Genomic DNA, 19,334 nt, shown 5'->3' on the forward strand with positions numbered 1-19,334 from the left:
GAGGTCTTTGCCACTGTGGTTAAAAAGATAAGTACTGTTTCACAGTGACCAATGTTCCTACTTAATCTAGTGTTTGAACACCTACTATTATTTGACAAACTTCCCATAAATCAAATTCTATATGAAGTCTTTTTCATCTCAAACCATTAATAACTCAGATTTTTTCAGACTCACTGGAACATCTCAAAAGATTTCTTTCTTTCTCCTTTAAAGAGAAATATTAGGCTTATTTGTTAAATTACATTGGAACCATTACCACATAAAAAGTGATGCTAAACTTGAAGTGATATTTGTAGCAATACAATATAAGTATTCCAAAAATATAAGCAATTCTTAAAAATATGCCCTAGAGTTGTATTATCAATCATAAATCTAGTGATTTTAAAATGTATGTCACAGAAAAAATCAAATTTCCTTATCAATTGCATTGCAATGAACTCTCATCAAATCTTTAACTATGGCCATTTTAAAGTCTTTGTTCATTTCCAGGCAGTTACTGTTTTACTCTGATGCTTCTATAAAAGTGTTACTGCAGAAGTGATTCATTTTCAAGGAGATTCACGGAAAAGACTATAAAAAGTATCACTTTTTGATAACCTAGGTCATCAGTTCAGTTTAGTTCAGTCCAGTCGTTCAGTCATGTCCGACTCTTTGTGACCCCATGAACCACAGCACGCCAGGCCTCCCTGTCCATCACCAACTCCCGGCGTTTACCCAAACCAATGTCCATTGAGTTGGTGATGCCATCCAGCCATCTCATCCTCTGTCGTCCCCTTCTCCTCCTGCCCCCAATCCCTCCCAGCATTAAGGTCTTTTCCAATGAGTCAACTCTTCGCATGAGGTGGCCAAAGTATTGGAGTTTCAGCTTCAGCGTCAGTCCTTCCAATGAACACCCAGGACTGATCTCCTTTAGGATGGCCTGGTTGGATCTCCTTGCAGTCCAAGGGACTCTCAAGAGTCTTCTCCAAACCACAACCCAAAAGCATCAATTTTTTGGCGCTCAGCTTTCTTCACAGTCCAACTCTCACATCCATACATTACCACTGGAAAATCCATAGCCTTGACTAGGTCATACCACTGAACTAAATAAGAATTGACAGAACTTTAGTGGAAAAATCTGATGAGGATGATTATTTTTATGTCTTTTTGTTTCAAACATTGCTAGTTCTTTTTTTTTTTTCCAGATTTAAGAAAACTTCCCTTTTCTCTTAAACTACTAGAAATTTGCTAACACCTTTATGAACAAAGACAACATGCTTATCTTTCTCCCTACCTGATCCCTCCAGAACTTGGAAACTCTGTGAGTATCGTTACTTTCATGGCCATATAATTATTTGCTATATTCAGTAAAAATCTGTTCCTTGTAGCAGTAAAGAACCACAGCAGCCAGTGGGCTAAACTCAGTGTGGTTTGTCTGGTGACTGATCACGTGGATGTGTGTGTGTGTTAGTCACCTAGTTGTGTGTGGTTTGTCTGGTGACTGATCATGTGTGTGTGTTAGTCACTCAGTCATGTCCGACTCTTTGCAACCTCATGGACTGTAGCCCAACAGGCTCCTCTGTCCGTGGGATTCCCCAGGCAAGAATACTGGAGGGTGTTGCCATTCCCATCTCAGGGTATCTTCCTGACCCCAGGAATTGAATCCGTGTCTTCCACATTGTTGGCAGGTTCTTTATTGTCTGAACTACCAGGGAAGTCCAAGCCCTGGCCATGAATCATTTGCATTTACATCTGGGCTATTCAAATGGGGTTAATGCATGGTTTGAAAACTGGGTAGCTGAGAGGTGGATGGTCTCGAATAAGCCCTTGTGGGTTCAGGATGTATGGAAAGATATTTGAATCTACTTATAAGAACCTGAGGCAGTCATTACTTTCCATATACTGGCTTATATGGTACTGACACCCTTTGGCATTCAGGAGGCTGATGCCCTAGCCTGAAGATAAGCCCTAGCAACCAACCTTTCAGTAGATATAGCAGAATGGGTATATAGAATAGAGGCTGCCATATTGCCCAGATGGGGTGGCATATTGCCAAGAATGCCAGATTGTCCTTGAAATACAGGACTTAGTTAATGCAGTAATAGCACATCCTGTGTTTTTCAAAACAATCCCCAGGGGAAATGCCAAAGGAGTCTTGGGCCATTCACTGGAGTTTCCAGTTGGTGTGGAATTGAAAAAACTTATTAATATATTGGCCTCCTCCCTCCAAGTGAGAGCTCCAAATATGCCTTGTGCGGACAAAGTGTCTGGCCTAAACCAAGTTACCCTGTCACTGCCAACATTAGAAGGCTAGACAAGCTACGTACCACGTACAGGTTTCTTCATCAAATACACAGTGATTAAAGGCCACTTTTCAAAGGTCATGATGTGCAAGCCTAGGCAACAGAACATGACACTGAACAGATATTCCATCTCCCCTATGACCCACAAGCCACAAAGTTGATAGAAAGGAAGAACAGGATATTACAGCAGTAAATTGAGTTACTAACAGTTAAAACCAGACTGAGTGTTCTGTCCCAGACCTTCTTAAATTTGAATGATCGACCAGTAGGGCTTGTTGCCTCACAAGCCAGACAGGGGACCCTTATTGAGACACCCAACATCTTAAAGGTATGGAAGTCTCAGGGGACAGACACTACCCTGAGTCTTACCATGGGTCAATGTGCTATGCTGCTGAGAACACGAAGCCCCATCGAGTCTGGGAAAGGCATTTTCTACTGGAATTCACCCTTGGATGTCTCACCACGATGGGTGAACTTAGTCCCCCTAGGTGAGGGGGGACTACTCAGTCTCTAATGGGATCCCTCTGTCCTACTGCAAGCTGGACCTGTACAAACACACTATATATGAAATGAAACGCTCACACTGAAAATAAGGAGAAGGTGGGGGTTCTGATCCGGCATATCCGCAATCATCTGCTCACTCCTGACAGTGCTGTCTCTCCTGGCCGACATAAATATTATGCACGGCCAGGTAAAGTTTCTAAAGCTGCTAACTGCCCTCTCCCCAAGACCAGGTGGGCACATTCTGTTTCCCATTGGTATGATCATTTGGATGCCGTATTTGTTCCCTCCATTGGCTTAAAGGACATTCTAGCACACAGAGAAACCCTTACTAAATTTTCCCAACAAACCTTACATAATAGTCTGCAAAGCTTTCTTTACTGAAATCTTTAATGTCTAATAAGAGAAGCTGCCCTCCAAAATAGGACAGCCATACACATTATTACTGACCCACAAGGAAGTACTTGTGCTATTACCCAGAGAGCTTGTATATTTATACCTGAGGAGTCTGCTAATGTCTCATCTTCATTAAATCACAGAAGTGTAGGAGTAAATGGCCTAAGTCATCTGACCCCCAATCTAGGGGACTTAGTAAATAAATAGTTCAGATCATGAGGCTCCTGGTAGAAAGAAAATCACTTATTCTAGGAATCATTAGCTTAATCTGTGTTTTCTATTATGTATGCCTATATTGTTGCTGTGGTCTCTGCCTTCAACATAGTCACATAATCACCTAATGAGCCACGTTCATGCTAATAAAACCCCTTATGCACAACTCAGGAAGAGGGGAGCATGTGTGATACTGTGAGAGCTAGTCATGAGGATTGGGGTGTTGGAGGAAATCAGCGAGAGAACCTGTCAGCTGAACTGCAAGATGGACCCAAACAATCAGAGGCTCCTTATCTCCTTCTCTGTCCTTGGAATGTATGTTCCATCCTCCATTCCCACACTAGGTGTCATTTTCAACACCACCGCCTTCACAGAGAACAATGTGTTATTGAGACCATCTGGATGGTATACATGACTGAATCCTATTAAGACCTCTATATAAAAGCTTAAGATTTCAGTGGGCAGATGCACAGATCTACTCATCTTGTGCTGCCCAAAACAAGCCTTGTATGTAAGTTCCTTTGTTCATGAGACCTTACACCTGCCAGATCACACCAGAGGAGTGATCTGCCTTTCTTCAATCTCTTTGCCCGCAGTGTGCTGGGCCAGTCTCAGATTAGTAGATAAAGCTATTATTTGGTTGAATACATAGACTCAAACCTTGACTATGTGTCAGAGGATCGTTGCCAGCATGGTGATGCTACTTAATCATGGGTATGACTACACATGAAAGTCAGGAAGGGGCAGTGTGAGCACATGGAAGTCTACAAAAACGTTTAAGGAAGGATGAACTGAAGGTCATGCATTTATTAAGCAAGTGGCCAATGAACTCATGACCAGAGGGAATAGTTAGCATGATATCCTCAAATGAGCCATAGAATAGGCATCTACTGAGCCATACTTAACAGGCATACTTGAAAGTTTGCTTTTTCTCAGCAAAATAAATAGTTCTCATTATTTGAGGTCCTCTTGCCAAATACCTAAGGAAAAGTAAAGGAAATGGAAGGGAGATATTATGACATATTTGAAAGCCAAGAATGATCTAAAAGAGTTACAAATACCTAATCTTTTGAGAAAATAAATGCGAGAGAGCAAGGTACATTGGACAAGTCCCATAATTGTGTTAAGTCCCTTAGGGTTCATGTCCAGCACATTAGGCATGTTATAATTGAACTGTTGAGAAACAAATTAAAATTTTAATGATCTCTCCTCCCTTTGGAAGTAAACTTAGTTCTCTATTACTGATGCTGCCAGAGCTCATAATATCATTGTCTAATCAGCACTTAATGGCCCACTCTGAGTGCCGCTAATTTTAGATAATTAATGTGATTGTAAAAGAATCTTATAAATATTTTATTTTCATATGCTACATGTTGGAAAAATATAAGCAATCTACAACTAGATCTTTACCTTGGAATCTCTCAAGATCTTGGTATTTTTGCAAAGATTAACATCATGTGTTTTGTTGTCTACATGGACAACTTTGCACAATACAACTATTTTCTCTTGCTCAAACTCTAATTGCCTCGATTCTGTTGTCTACCTCTCCAGATGTCACTGGAAAGAAGAAGAAAGTAGGCAAACAGAACAAAAATATATTTTATAAGGAAAATAGGACTCAACTTGCAAATGCTAAAATTATTCACCAATTTTAACTAAATTGTTCTTTTTTCATCCAAGGATAATCACAGGAGTACATTTGTACAGCTTACCTTATCTACTTTCTCTTAACAAATCCTTCTAACTATGAGTCTACAAGTTCTGCTAAAATAGCCATTTTCTTAAACAACTCTCTCTAGTCTATCACCTCCTTCATAACTCACTGTTCTCTTTCCTTCCCTGTTCCTCTCTTGGCTGTATAATTTGCCCCCTACACAAACTCTCAGAGTTAATATGTTTTAAGGTGTAGAGATTTTACTTAGAGCTGCTCCTTCCTTATCAGTTACTTGGCGTCCACACTGTTCTTTAAGGCACCTCTCTCAAGGCCTGCTGACCCCTTAATCACAGTGACTTGCAGTTCAGTTCATTTCAGTCACTCAGTCGTGTCTGACTCTTTGTGACCCCATGGACTGCAGCACGCCAGGTCTCCCTGTCCATCACCAACTCCCGGAGTTTACTCAAACTCATGCCCATTGAGTTGGTGATGCCATCCAGCCATCTCATCCCCTGTCGTCCCCTTCTCTTCCTGCCTTCAATCTTTCCCAGCATCAGGGTCTTTTCAAATGAGTCAGCTCTTCGCATCAGTGCCCAAAGTACTGGAGTTTCAGCTTCAGCATCAGTCCTTACAATGAACTCCCAGGACTGATCTCCTTTAGGATGGACTTGTTGGATCTCCTTGCAGTCCAAGGGACTCTCAAGAATCTTCTCCAACACCACAGTTCAAAAGCATCAGTTCTTTGGTGCTCAGCTTTCTTTATAGTCCAACTCTCACATCTGTACATGACTACCGGAAAAACCATAGCTTTGACTAGACAGACTTTTGTTGGCAAAGTAATGCTTTTTAATATGCTGTATAGGTTGGTCATAACTTTTCTTCCAAGGAGTAAGAGTCTTTTTATTTCATGGCTGCAGTTACCATTTGCAGTGATTTTGGAGCCCCCAAAAATAGTCTGCCACTGTTTCCACTGTTTCCCCATCAATTTCCCATGAAGTGATGGGACCAGATGCCATGATCTTAGTTTTCTGAATGTTGAGCTTTAAGCCAACTTTTTCACTCTCATCTTTCACTTTCATCAAGAGGCTTTTTAGTTCCTCTTCACTTTCTGCCATAAGGGTGGTGTCATCTGCATATCTGAGGTTATTCATATTTCTCCCAGCAATCTTGATTCCAGCTTGTGCTTCCTGCAGTCCAGCGTTTCTCATGATGTACTCTGCATATAAGTTAAATAAGCCGGGTGACAATATACAGCCTTGACGTACCCCTTTCCCAATTTGGAACCAGTCTGTTGTTCCATGTTCAGTTCTAATTGTTGCTTCCTGACCTGCATACAGGTTTCTGAAGAGGCAGGTCAGGTGCTGGTATTCCCATCTCTTTCGGAATTTTCCACAGTTTATTGTGATCCATACAATCAAAGGCTTTGGCATAGTCAATAAAGCAGAAAATAGATGCTTTCCTGGAACTCTCTTGTTTTTTTGATGATTCAGTGGATGTTGGCAATTTGACCTCTGACTTCTCTGCCTTTTCTAAAACCAGCTTGAACATCTGGAAGTTCAAGGCTCACGTATTGCTGAAGCCTGGCTTGGAGAATTTTGAGCATTATTTTGCTGGCATGTGAGATGAGTACAATTGTGTGGTAGTTTGTGCATTCTTTGGGATTGCTTTTCTTAGTGATTGAAATGAAAACTGATCTTTTCCAGTCCTGTGGCCACTGCTGTTTCCCAAATTTTCTGGCATAATGAGTGCAGCACTTTCACAGCATCATCTTTCAGGATTTGAAATAGCTCACCTGGAATTCCATCACCTCCACTGGCTTTGTTCGTAGTGATGCTTCCTAAGGCCCATTTGACTTCACATTCCAGGATGTCTGGCTCTAGTACAGTGATCACACCGTCGTGATTATCTGGTTCATGAAGATCTTTTTTGTGCAGTTCTTCCATGTATTCTTACCACCTGGTCTTAACATCTGCTTCTGTTAGGTCCATACCATTTCTGTCCTTCTGAGCCCATCACTGCATGAAATGTTTCCTTGGTATCTCTAATTTTCTTGAAGAGATCTCTAGTCTTTCCCCTTCTATTGTTTTCCTCTGTTTCTTTGCACTGATCACTGAGCAAGGCTTTCTTATCTCTTCTTGCTATTCTTTGGATCTTTGCATTCAAATCAGTATATCCTTCCTTTTCCCCTTTGCTTTTGGCTTCTCTTCTTTTCACAGCTATTTATAAGGCCTCCTCAGACAACCATTTTGCTTTTTTGCATTTGTTTTTTTTGGGGATGGTCTTAATCCCTGTCTCCTGTACAATGTCACGAATCTCTGTCCATAGTTCATCAGGCACTCTGTCTGTCAAATCTAGTCCCTTCAATCTATTTCTCCCTTCCACTGTATAATCGTTAGGGGTTTGATTTAGGTCATACTTTAACAGTCTAGTGGTTTTCCACACTTTCTTCAATTTAAGTCTGAATTTGGGAGATCATGATCTGATCCACAGTCAGCTCCCAGTCTTGCTTTTACTGACTGTATAGAGCTTCTCCATCTTCGGCTGCAAAGAACATAATCAATCTGGTTTCAGTGTTGACTATCTGGTGATGTCCATGTGTAGAGTCTTCTCTTGTGTTGTTGGAAGCAGGTGTTTGCTATGACCAGTGCATTCTCTTGGCAGAACTCTATTAGCCTTTGCCCTGCTTCATTCTGTACTCCAAAGGCCAAATTTGCCTGTTACTCCAGGTATCTCTTGACTTCCTACTTTTGCATTCCAGTCCCCTATAGTGAGAAGGACATCTTTGGGGGTTAATTCTAAAAGGTCTTGTAGGTATCCATAGAACTGTTCAACTTCAGCTTCTTTAGCATTACTGGTCAAGGCATAGACTTGGATTACTGTGATACTGAATGGTTTGCCTTGGAAACAAACAGAGATCATTCTGTCGTTTTTGAGATTACATCCAAGTACTGCATTTCGGACTCTTGTTGACTATGATAGCTACTCCATTTCTTCTAAGGGATGCTTGCCCACAGTAGTGGATATAACGGTCATCTGAGTTAAATTCACCCATTCCAGTTCATTTTAGTTCACTGATTCCTAAAATGTCAACATTCATTCTTACCATCTCCTGCTTGATCACTTCCAATTAAGTCCAGAAAGAATGAAGAGATGGAGCCAAAGCAAAAACAACACCCAGCTGTGGATATGACTGGTGATGAAAGCAAGGTCCGATGCTGTAAAGAGCAATATTTCATAGGAACCTGGAATGTTAGGTCCATGAATCAAATTGGAAGTGATCAAACAGGAGACGGCAAGAGTGAATGTCATGACTTGCAGAGTCAAGAACATTTGGAAAGATTATCAGAATAATGTAATTCCAAAGGCTTCAGACACAGGACTCATAGTACCAAAGGAACTTGTTTTAAGGGAAACGGGACAAAGGTTGTCACAAAGCATGGAAATGAAGCAAGGTTAAGAGTATGGCAATAGGGTTCTGGTTTAAGGTGGTTACATAGGAAGATTGTGTACTCATCTCCTCCCATAGACTCACTGAATCTGTAGCTATGTATGCCACAACTTCCTCCAAGAAAAACCTTAAACTGAGCAATTCCTATACATCTGATAAACAAGAAAAGATCCACCTTAAGGTGGATAGGAGAGGTCAGGACCCAATCGCATCAAAAAATCCCAACCACCATGTAGCATCCCACAACTGGGAGGGAACTCAAAATCCAGAGCTTCTTCCTGAAGAGCAAAGGGTTTGAACATTTTGAATCAGGCACCCCAACTTTTAAGACCTGCACCTGGGAGAGGAGCCACCAAAATATTTACCTTTGAAAACCAACAAGGCTTGAGTCCGTAAGACCCTCAGTCCATAGCAATCTGAAAAACAGCTCTTAAAGGGCTGTGTGCTTGGATTCACTTGCCCCAGGATCCAGTACAGAGGCAGACGGTGAAGAGTACTCAGATTCGTGTGAATGGGGCTCATTTGCTAATTTTAAAGTGTTGACCTGGGGGCTTCCCCTGGTGGTTCAGGGGTGAAGAACGGAGACATGGGTTCAATCCTTGATCTGTGAGGACAGCACATACCCTGCAGCAACTAAGCCCGTGAGCCACAGCTATTGAGCCTGCGCTTTAAAGGCCGGAAACCGTAACTAAGGAGCCCCTGCACTTCCCTACTGAAGCCCACGTGCTCTAGAGCCTGTGCTCAGCAACAGGAGGAGCCACTGCAAAGAGAAGCCCGTGTACTTCAACTGGAGTATCCCCGGCTCACCGTAACTAGAGAACAGGCCTGTGCAGCAACGAGGACCCAGCATAGCCAAAAAAAAAAAAAAAAAGTATTTTTAAAAAGCAAAAAAATAAAGAGTTGACCTGAGGGACATGCATCCAATTTAGAACACATCTAGGGGCCTGCTGGCTGGCCCTCCCAGCTGCGGGATGCTACATGGTGGTTGGGATTTTTTGATGCGATTGGGTCCTGACCTCTCCTATCCACCTTAAGGTGGATCTTTTCTTGTTTATCAGATGTATAGGAATTGCTCAGTTTAAGGTTTTTCTTGGAGGAAGTTGTGGCATACATAACTACAGATTCAGTGAGTCTATGGGAGGAGATGAGTATACAATCAGACCAAGGACACATTCCAGCAATTCAGGACAAATGGTATAACTCTAGGCTAAGTGAGCAAGATGTTTATTGAAAACAAGACAGAGGTCTCAGAGTCCTACACCAACTGCCTAGCAATTTCTACCTCAATCTCCCCTCTAAAGATGGAGACTCTAATTGCCATTATGGGGAAAGAGGGATGACTGATCCGGCTTACTCGAGCTGTACAGAGGTGTCGATAGGGGATGGCAGTTAGGTCTCCACCAGTGGGATGACCTAGGGGACCTTTGTATATCATCCTAGGCTCCATTTCTGTGACCATTTGAAGTCTGATAGCTTCTATGTGAGACATTGGGTTTCTCCGATGACTCAGATGGCAAAGAAACCGCCTGCAATGCAGGAGACGTGGGTTTGATCCCTGGGTTGGGGAAAACCCCCTGGAGGAAGGCATGGCTGCTCGCTCCAGTATTATTGCCTGGAGAACCCCCATGGACAGAGGAGCCTGGCAGGCTACAGTCCATGGGGTTGCAGAGAGTCGCTCAGTCGTGTCTGACTAAGCACAGCACAGCATGTGAGACATTACATAGCAAGCGAGACAATTTAGAATACAAGGGTCAGAAAGCAATAAGAGCACAAAAAGGCTTCTGATCAGGACCAGGACCAACTTTCCATCAGATGGAAGTTGATATCCAGTTCCATAAGGCAGTCCCAAAAGGAGGACTGGAATCAGCCATTGCTTGGACTTGACTTTTCAGATCTTGAGGTGAATCAGACAGCTTTTGCGAGTAATCAGGTATACGTACACAACATTCTGTATGAATGATGGCACAGGTTCCTCCTCATGCTGCTGATATATCTAATGCCATTCTATCTTGCAGTAGAGATTTGTACATTAAAGCCTGTTCTGAATTTAAGGCAGCAGTTCCCATCATACTATCATTTTAAAGCATGTCTTGTAAAATTAATCGAGGCTTCTACTTTGAGCATTATGTCAGTGGTGCCAAGCGATGTGGTGCCCCAGTTTTTGAAGCTGCCCCTGGCGTGCCTTTTCATCATCTGGCTCTGGAGGCCATGAGGACTTGCAATCCTACGTCCTATGGGACCATAACAATCGGAGCGTTCTGGGCTGACTACCACTTCCAAAGGACTGCACAGACAGACTGAAATATACCCTCACTCTATCTGTGAAGGAGGCCTATCATGCTGGTGCTTTAGTCTCAGGGGCGGTCTTCCAGTTTCGCCCACAACTAGGGACCTACGGGAAAGTTTTCAGAGAAAAGAGCCTCATGAACAATCCATGTACTTTCCTTCTACCTTTCAATAGCTCAGCAGTATTTCTCAGAAAGGAAAGATTTTTTTCTTTTCTTTTTTTTGCTGCTGATTTTTATAGCTGTGAACACCTAACATCACTTAATTCTGATAGCCAGTAGGACTTATGCTCATGGGTCTCACAGGACTATGACCAATGGAGAAAGAGTTCTTAAACAGCTCTCCCCACACCCCCCATCCCTCTTCCCCTGAATCCCATCCCTGGCACAGCAAGAGGCAACAGATACAGGAGTTGAATCTTTCTGTGAAAGTGATCAATTAGCTTGCTATCACAGATGACATCTGAGGGATAGGCTTCTAAACTAGACACATATCTAAGGGTTGACTGTAATTTTTGTAAGAGAAACTGGAGGTCAAATACCTTCATATTTCCCCATGACCGTACTTCAGAGTCTTAGTATCTCCTAGTGGGTGGATGGGGGTGGGTGGGAAGGAGCTTTTACATGCATCTAGTGCCACAGACTTTATATCTTGTTCCTTGGTATGTGTGACTCTTGCCAGGAGATCTCTTGATTGCCTGACCAGTGACCAAAGGGGCTTGTGTTCATGGGCCCCATGGGATTTGTAGCAATAACAGAGACAGTTACTGGCAGGCTACCATCCTCACAGCATAATAAAAACAACAGACTTGAAAATGCTCCCAGTCTTTCTGTAAAAGAAGCCTGCTTCTTGTCCTGGAGCTTTGGCCAGGGTAGGGCTAATGGGAGGCAGGCAGGCTTCTGGTTTGGCACATAACTAAGGACCTAAGGAGGCCCTTCCAGGGAACACAGACTGGGGGACACAATGTGTTCTTCCTCTGTCCCAATACACCTTATCAGTATCTCTTGGAGAGTAGCTTATATCCTTATTTGGAATCCTGATTTCTGCAACTGCCATTCAGGGACACCTACAGATCACCTGATTCTGGTGACCAGTAGGGACTGTGCTTGTGGTTCCACAGGACGGTGTGAATTTACATACTTACACTGCTGCCTGAATGTCTGGTTTCCCATCAGCCTGAATTTGGGTACTGACTGAGCTCCTCCCCTTTAGGACACTGACAGGTCTTAGCACAACCTCAATCACTGACAGCCACTGAAAATAAAATGGGCTCGAGAACAAGATGGTGGAGGAAAAGATCTCTCTTGAGGGATACATCAGGAATACACCTTCAGACAAGAAAGAGCTTGCAGAACACCAGCTGAGAGTGGGCAGGAGTACCTGACCACCGGAAAAGAATAATGCGAAACTCTGTAGGACAAAGAAAGCAGGGGGAGAAAGAGGAGAATTCATAGGACTGAAGCTACCCTTGGCGGGTGGGGGAAACTGAAGCAGAGGTCCGATCCCCACATACGGGCATAAGTTCGGAACAGACAAGAAACATTTGAGGCTGAGAGTGAAGCAGCTGATCTGCGACAGTCTAAATGGAATGTGACTCATGCAATCTCTATTGCAGCCATATGGACAGGGACGTGGGTCCCCAAAAAGGCAGAGCAGCTGGGAGCTAGAGCATAGGGATTGTGGAACAATCCCAGGGTGAGGTCTGTCGTTGACTTCAGGGACACAGCCTGAGGGGACATGAGCGAGGAGATTGTGGTGGGAAAGGCCTGTGGAGGAAAAGCAGGCAGCCATGAAGGAAATGTGATACTGCCAAGTCATGCATAGAGGTTGCAGCCATCGCTGTAGCCTCTCTCTCCTCCCACACCAGCACGGACAGCTGAACTGAGACTGGCCCTTTAAGTGCCTGACCCATCTAACAACACAGTAGGACCTCAGTCGGGGGCCCCTTTAAGTGCCTGACCTGACGAGCAACAGAGAAGGACCCCAACCAGGGGAGCCCTTTAAAGGCCTGAATGGGCAGAGCAACAGAGAAGGACCAGCCAAAGAGGCCTTCTGATCCATTCCCTGGCCAGAGATCATCCCCTGAACCTTTGGAGTGGGAGTGCTGACTCCAAGACCCTACACTACCAGAGAACTTCTAACCCTAGAGGTTATTAATTGGTGAGAACTCCCACAAAGGCAACCACTTTTACACAAGAGCCAACATCACCCAACTCCCAGCAGCACCCTGTGCAGGACGCCTCATCCAAACAACAAAGACGACAAAAATAAAACCCAGTCATCAGCAGACAGGATTACCACACACAGCCCTGCCCATCCGAGGGGGGAAAAAAACACCAAAAGCTCACCTCCTGCCAGAATGCATGCACAAGTCATCCCCTACATGAAGCTTATGAAAACCACTGGACGAACCTTACGAGGGCAGAAACTAAAGGGAAGAACAAATTCAACCTCAAAGTCTGGGAAAATGGGACTTCAAACACAATACGTTAAGAAAAGGCAGAGAAATACTGCACAAATGAATAAGCAACCTAGAGACACACAAGTCCAAATAAATGAAGAGGAAATAGGCAAACCACCTGAAAAAGAATTCAGAATAATGATAGTAAAGATGATTCAAAACCTTGAAAATAGAATTGAGAAAATGATAGATCAATTAACAGAGACCTAGAAGAATTAAAGAATAAACAGAGACAAACAACACAATTACTGAAATTAAAAATACTTGAGAAGGGATCAATAGCAGAATATCTGAGGAAGAAAAATGGATAAGTGAGCTGGAAGACAGAATGTTGGAAATAACTCCTAGAGTAATGGCAATAAAAACAAAATAAACAAGTGGAACCTAATTAAACTTAAAAGCTTTTGCACAGCAAAGGAAACTATAAACAAGGTGAAAAGACAACCCTCAGAATGGGAGAAAATAACAGCAAATGATAAATGATTGATTTCCAAAATATACAAGCAGCTCATACAAGTCAATATCAGAAAAACAAACAACCCAATCAAAAAGTGGGAAAAAGACCTAAACTGACACTTCTCCAAAGAAGACATACAGATGGCTAACTAACACATGAAAAGATACTCAACATCGCTCATTATTAGAGAAATGCAAATCAAAGCTACAATGAGATATCACCTCAAACCAGTTAGAATGACCATCATCAAAAAGTCAACAAATAATAAATGCTGGAGTGGGTGTGGAGAAAAGGGAACCCTCTTGCACTGTTAGTGGGGATGTAAATTGATACAGCCACTATAGAAGACAGTATGAAGATTCCTTAAAGAACTAAGAATAAAACCACCATATGACCCAGTGATCCTGCTACTAGGCATATACCCTGAGGAAACCAAAACTGAAAAAAGACACATGTACTCCAATGTTCATTGCAGCATTATTTACAAAGGCTAGAACATGGAAGCAAACTAGATGTCCATTGACAGATGAATGAATAAAGGATCCGTGGTAAATATATATACAATGCAATATTACTCAGCCATAAAAAGGAAGACATTTGAGCTAGTTCTAATGTGGTGAATGAACCCAGAGCCTATTAAAGAGTGAAGTAAGTCAGAAAGATAAATATCATATACTAACACATATATACGGAATCTAGAAAGATGGTACTGATGAAATTATTTGCAGGGCAGCAATGGAGACATAGACACAGAAACATATAGAACAGATTTACAGACATGGAGCGGGGGTGGGGAGGAAGGAGAGGGTGAGATGTATGGAGAGATTAACACAGAAACTTACATTAGCATATGTAAAATAGTCAATGGGAACTTGCTGTGTGACTCAGGAAACTCAAACAGGGGCCCTGTGACAACCTAGAGGGGTGGGAGGGGGAGGGAGACACCAGAGGGACAGGATACGTGCACACCTATGGCTGATTCATGTCGATATTTGGCAGAACCCAACGAAATTCTGTAAGGCAATTATCCTTCAATCAAAACGTAAATTAAAACAAAAATAAAATGGGCTGCCTGGACAATCAAAACAGGGCTGAGAGAAAATAAAGAGAAATATCAATATGTAGATGATGCAGATACTCAGATATGCAGATGACACCACCCTTATGGAACAAAGCGAAGAACTAAAGAGCCTCTTGATGAAAGTGAAAGTGGAGAGTGAAAAAGTTGGCTTAAAGCTCAGCATTCAGAAAACAAAGATCATGGCATCTGGTCCCATCACTTCATGGCAAATGGATGGGGAAACAATGGAAACAGTGAAAGACTTTTATTTTGGGGGGCTCCAAAATCACTGCAAATGGTGACTGTAGCCATGAAATTAAAAGATGCTTGCTCCCTGGAAGAAAAGCTATGACCAACCTCGATAGCATATTAAAAAGCAGAGACATTACTTTACCAACAAAGGTCCGTCTAGTCAAAGGTATGGTTTTTCCAGTGGTCATAAACAGATGTGAGAGTTGGACTATAAAGAAAGCTGAGCCCTGAAGAATTGATGCTTCTGAACTGTGGTGTTGGAGAAGACTCTTGAGAGTCCCTCGGGCTGCAAGGAGATCCAACCAGTCCATCCCAAAGGAAATCAGTCCTGAATATTCATTGGAAGGACTGATATTAAAGCTGAAACTCCAATACTTTGGCAACTTGATGTGAAGAACAGACTCCCTGAAAAAGACCCTGATGCTGTGAAAGACTGAAGGTGGGAGGAGGAAGGGACAACAGAGGATGAGGTGGTTGGATAGCATCTCTGACTCAATGGACATGAGTTTGAGTAGGCCCTAGAAGTTGGTGATGGACAGGAAAGCCTGGCATGCTGCAGTCTTATGAGGTTGCAAAGAGTCAGATACGACTGAGCAACTGATCTGAGCTGAAAGATAAATTTCATCTCCTATACAAGGCTACTCCTTCATGACTGGGAGAGATGGCTCTTTATCTGATGCATATAAATCAACACAAAGAGTTAACAAACGTGAAGAAACAGAGAGATATGTTCCAAATGAAAAACAAAATAAAATCTTAGAACAAAACTTCAACGAACCAGCGGTAGGTATCTCACCCAATAAAGAGTTCAAAGTAATGGTCATAATGATGCTGATAAAACTCAGGAAAATATGAACACAATGAGAACTAAGAGATAGAAAATATTTTAAAAGTACCAAATAGAAGTCACAGAGCTGGGGACTGGAGACAAGTGGTGGATTAGAACGATCTTGAACTCACCTCTTCTCACAACCACACCGAAATCACAACAAACTACTGAAAATCCATCAATAAAAAAGACTGTGTGTGTGCTCAGTCATGTCTTACTTTTTGCATCCCCATGGACTGTAGCCTGCCAGGCTCCTCTGTCCCTGGAATTTTCCAAGTAAGAATGCTGGAGTGGGTTGCCATTTCCTACTTCAGGGGATCTTATCAATCAGGGATTGAACCTGAATCTCTTGCATTGGCAGGTGGATTCTTTACCATCAGCACCCTCTTAGAAGCCTGAAATCTACCAAAAAAGATACTGTACATCCAAAGACATAAAAAAGAAGCCACAATGAGACAGTAGGAAGGGCACACTCATCATATAATCAAATCCCATATGACTCAGATGGATAATCCACAAACTAGAGAATAATACATCACAGAAGTTTTCCCATAGGAGCGGGAGCTCTAAACCCAAATAAGGCTCCCCAGCCTAGGGGTCTGGCATTGGGAGGAGGAGCCCGCAGAGCATTTGGCTTTGAAGGCCAGTGGGGCATGATCACAGGAGCTCCACAAGACAGAGGAAAGCAGAGACTCTATTCTCTAAGTGTGCACATAAGGTCTCTCATACACCGGGACCCAGGGCAGAAGTTGTGACTTCACAGACATCTGGGCCTAACCTATCTGCTGATCTTGGAGGATCTCCTGGGGAGACGGGAGTGGCAGTGGCTCTCTGTGTGGGGGAAGGGTCACAATAGAGCCAGACAACAAGAGCCTTGCTTGGGTCATTAGCACCAAGACCTGGCCTCACCCAACAGCCTGAAGACTTCGATGTTGGCAAATCTCAGGCCAAGCTACCGACAGGACAAGAACACAGCCCACTCATCTGCAGACGGGCTGTCTGAAGACTTTCTCAGCCCACAGCCACCTCTAGACATACCCCTTGAAACAGTACTGCCCAGCAGGAGGCCAAGATTCAATTCCAGCCACCAATCAACAGGCACCAGCCCCTCCTGCCAGTAAGCCAGCACAAGCCTCTAGACCAGTCTCACCTACCACAGAGAAGACAACAGAAGCAAGAAAACTACAATCCTGCAGCCAGTGGAACAGTCTGCAAACACAGCTCAGAACCCACATGGGGACGAGCTGGTCCTTGGCCATTGGATGATGAAAGAGATCCCCTACAAAGGGCTACATCTCCAACTCAATAAAAATAACATAGCAACATTAGTAGAAATTTAGAAAAAATGAGATGGCAGAGGAATATGTTCCTTCCAGATGAAGGGACAAAATAAAACCCAAGAACAACAACTAAGTGAAGTGGAAATAGGGGCAATCTACCCAAGAAAGAGTTTAATATAAAGATCGTAAAGATGATTCAAGAACGCAGAAAAAGAATGGGTGCCCAGAGTGAGAAATTACAAGAAATTTTTAATAAAAAAAGAATTAGAAAATATAAAGAATACCACAGAAAAACAGTAACTGAAATGAAAAAAATATACCTAGAAGGAATCAGCAGAATAAGTGAGGTAAAAGGATGGATCTGTGAACTGGAAGACAGAGGGGGTGAAAATCACTCCTGCAGTACAAAGAGAAAAGAATGAAATGCGGACAGGTTAAGAGACATTCGGGACAAGGTCACACAATATCAGTGTCTCAGAAGGAGAAGAAAAAAAGAGTCTGAGAATATTTGAAGGATAATAATTGAAAACTTTCCTAACATGGGAAAGAAAACAATCACCAAAGTCCAGGAAGCAGAGAGATCCAGGCAGGAATAATAGCAGTCAAGTTGGCAAAAAGGAATATCAAAGAAACAAGGGAAAACCAATAATATACGAGGGAATTCCTATATGTGTATCAGCTGATTTTTCAGTATAATCTCTACAGGCCAGAAATGAAGTGTCATTTATACTTAAAATGATGCAAGGGAAGAACCCACAACTAAGAATACTGTACCCAGCAAGGATCTCATCCAGATTTGATGAAGAAATCAAAAGCTTTACAGACAAGAAAAGCTAAGAGAATTTAACATAACAGACCAGCCTTGCAGCAAATGCTAAAGGAACTTCTCTAAGCAGAAAATAAAATGCTACAACTAGAAACAAGGAAATTATGAAATAGGAATGTTCACAGGTAAAGGCAAAAGAAAGGAAACTATTCACATACAAATATGATATCAAAAGCAGTTATTTTGAGAGCTGGAGAGTACAAATGCAGAATATTTGAAATGCATTTGAAATTAAGAGATCAGAAGCCTAAAAACACCATGTATATTATACAGACTGCTATGCTAAATCTCATGGTAACCACAAAACAAAAATCTAAAATGGATATGCATACAAAAAAGAGAAATGATTCCAAACAACATTAAAGTCCTCAAATCACAAGAGAATAAAAAGAAAAAAAAAAAAAACTATTAAAGCAAATCTAAAGGAGATCAGTCCTGAGTGTGTCCACTGGAAGGACTGATGCTGAAACTCTAATACTTTGTCCACCTCATGTGAAGAGTTGACTCATTGGAAAAGACCCTGATGCTGGGAGGGATTGGGGGCAGGAGGAGAAGGGGACAATAGAGGATGAGATGGCTGGATGGCATCACCGACTCGATGGGCATGAGTTTGAGTAAACTCTGGGAGCTGGTGATGGACAGGGAGGCCTGGCATGCTGCGATTCATGGGGTCGCAGATAGTCGGACATGACTGAGCGACTGAACTGAACAAGAATGAATAAAATGGCAATTAAAATATATGTATTGATAATTACCTTAAATGTAAATAGATTAAATACTCCAAATGATCCAGACTGGCAGAATGGATCAACCACAAGAAAAAAATGCCAAAAGCACAAGCATGTGGAGGCTAAACAATATGCTACTAAAAAAACCAGTGGATCACTGAATACCAAAGAGGAGATTTTAGAAAACCTAGAGACAAATGACAATGAAAACATAACAATCTCGTATGAAGCAAAAGTAGTCATATGAGGGAAGCTTATACTGACACAACATTTTATCAGGAAACAAGAAAAATCTCAAATAAAAAAAAATCCAACCTTACATGTAAAGTAACTAGAAAAAAAGAGTTAAACAAAAACCAAAGTCAGTAGGAAGAAAAAAATCATAAAATCAGAGCAGAAATAAAAGAATGAGTCTAAGAAAACAATGAAAAAGTTAATTCTTGGAAAAGATACACATAAGTGAGAAACCTTTAGGAAAACTCATAAAGAAAATAACGAAGATGGTCCAAATCAATAAAATTAGAAATAAAATAGATGTTAGACTCAACATTACAAAAGTCTAAAGGATCACAAGGACTACACCAAGTCAATAAGATGGGCAACTTGGAATAAATGAACAAATTCTTGGAAAAGGTATAATCTCCCAAGACTGAACCAGGAT

The sequence above is a fragment of the Cervus canadensis genome, chromosome 19 (genome assembly GCF_019320065.1).
Source record: "Cervus canadensis isolate Bull #8, Minnesota chromosome 19, ASM1932006v1, whole genome shotgun sequence".
NCBI classification, from domain to species: Eukaryota; Metazoa; Chordata; class Mammalia; order Artiodactyla; family Cervidae; genus Cervus; species Cervus canadensis.